General features: G+C 31.9%; 1 pseudogene; it reads right to left on the reverse strand.

Moving 5' to 3' along the window:
• Positions 1-415: 415 nt before the first annotated feature.
• On the reverse strand, positions 416-1,010 carry LOC100618134 (peptidyl-prolyl cis-trans isomerase-like 1; annotated as a pseudogene).
• Positions 1,011-2,609: the final 1,599 nt, after the last annotated feature.

Raw genomic sequence — 2,609 nt, forward strand, 5'->3', positions numbered from 1 at the left:
CAAATTTCTTTTATAGTGTAAATATGGTTTTGATAGCTAAAAAGGGAGACATGAAACAAAGAACAAGAAAGCTAGACCAATGAGTATTGATTCAAAACATTTGTAGCTTTGTTGTTTTTTTTTTTAACTATCTCTGGTTTTTATTTTAAAACATCCCAGATGAATCAAAAGAGACAAGTCAGGAGGGGAGTAATTCTAGTAAGGTGTAATAGAGTCTGTAGATACAAATATTTTTAGTATTTATATACTGAAGAGAAGGAAATAAATTCATTATTAAAATGCACTATCTCCAACGCATTCTGAGATACTGAGCTTAATTTGCAGGACCTAACTAAAACCATATGGCTAAGTTCAATGATTACTCAAGAGCAGATAGGTCAGAGTTTGGAAGTCATTTTGCCCTGAAATCCATAGGTCACCTGGAGACTGGCCAGCTGAGTAATTTCCGAATAATTGAAAATGCTTGATGGAACTGACCATGAATGTATCTGCTTATGCTCTGCTTCTTTCTGGAGGGGTAGGCCTTGATAATCTCCATTTCATCGACAAGATGGTTCTGGGCATTTCTTTCTGCCTTTCCACTTAATTCACCAAGCACATGCCCTGGAACACCTGGCCAAAAAAAATAGTGTGCTTCCATCAAGCCACTGGAAGGGAGCCAAAGTCACAAAGAATTGGCTGCCATTTATATCTGGCCCTGCATTGGTTCTTGCAAACTTTCCAGCTCCCTTGAATTTCTATTCTGGATGAAGTTCATCTTTAAATTACTTCCCATAAGTAGATGCACAACCTCTGTCTGTTCCTGTTGCATCACCACCCCATATCATGAAGTCTTTGATGAACCAATAAAATCTGGAGCTATTACATTAACTACATCAAGCCAATTCTTCAAAATACTAACAGATCTTTGGGGCAAGTTTCCAATACAACTCTAGTACAATAGTCTTCATACTATTTTCTAGGAAGAAATTGGGAAGCTGCCCAGAATCAAGGGACATTAGAGAACCCATATAGCATATAATTAGATATCTCCTTCTGGCTAAGACTCAATAAAAAAAAAACACACCTTAAAACAAAGAATATCAGCAAAGTATCACAAACATAATATGCCCTATTAGATTTGACTTATGCCAGAATTCCATGTTGGCTCAATATTAGGAAAATAATCAATATGATTTTGAAGCACGTTTTTAAAAACTTTTTAGTACATCTCAAAATATTAAGAAATAATATGTCTCTTGCATAAAAGTTCTCTCCAGGACCTACTCCCATTTCCATTCCAATCCCCTTAGAGAGGTGATCAAAAAACTTAAGGCAAACACATTTCTTAAGGAAATGATTCAGAAGATGGACTGGAATTTTTAAGAGTATATTTCTTTTTAAGATCCTTGCCTTCCTTATAACTTTAAGCAATTGTATCATGCCCCACCCATCTCCACTCAAAATTAATTTTCCACATTGACCACAGGGAGAAGACCCTTTTCAATTCTTGAAGAGGATAATTTAAGGAAGGAAGGAATAGTGACTATTGTTCTAGAACAATAACCAAAAAATCTTGACATTTTCTTTGTTCAAGATGCCTATAAATGTCACCTGGCCTTGAGGTAAAGAAATGCATGAAGGTATTGGTATATTGTTAGCTTGGATATTTCTCTTTCTATGCTAGAAGGAGTAATAAATAGAATAATGTTAAATCACATGAGATTGTTTTCTGATGTATATGCCTACAATATAGTACTAATATTTTTCTAAATAATATACCATATCTATAACAAAAACTATATGATTATATCAAAAGATTCAGAAAAGGCTCATGACAAGCTATATTGCCACTTTAATTAGAAAACAGGAATAAATATAGCATTCCTTAGTATGATAAGTGGTAACTATCTAAACCAAGAGCCAACATTATCTGTAATGTTACTAAACCAGAAATCTTTCCCATAAGTTTAGGAGTAAAGCAAGGATGTCCATCAGAACTATTACTATTTGACACAGTGCTAGAAATGCCAGCTATAGCCATAAAGAAAAAAAATTGAGGGCATAAATATAGACAAAGAAGAACCACATTTATTACTCCAAGTGATATGATAACTTATTTAGAGAACTCTAGTCATCAAAAGTCAATTAAAATTATAACTTGAACAAAGTTTCAGTATATTAAATGAATCTATATAAATCACCAGACTTTCTATTTATTATCCTCCCAACCTAACAGGAATAGACAGAAAAAGAAACTTAATTTAAACATATAAATATATACTTATTTATTTGTATTACAAATATAACAATAAATTATATATATATGTATAAATAAATATATATGTATAAATATATATATAATATAAATAAATATATATATATATATAAATATAAAAATTAAATTAACCAAGACAGATGAAGACCAAGAATCTCAAGGGTAAATATAATGAAAAAAGTGGTAAGGAAGGGGTCTACCAGTACCACAAAGGAAGTTATACTGTGAAACAATAATAATGAAAATAATTTGATATTGGTAAAGAAATGAAGTAATCAGTTATTGAAACATTTACAGTCATGTTATTTTACAAGACTGACAAGCTGTTTTACTTCCATTACCTCATTTGAGT

Source organism: Monodelphis domestica, chromosome 3 (genome assembly GCF_027887165.1).
Source record: "Monodelphis domestica isolate mMonDom1 chromosome 3, mMonDom1.pri, whole genome shotgun sequence".
NCBI classification, from domain to species: Eukaryota; Metazoa; Chordata; class Mammalia; order Didelphimorphia; family Didelphidae; genus Monodelphis; species Monodelphis domestica.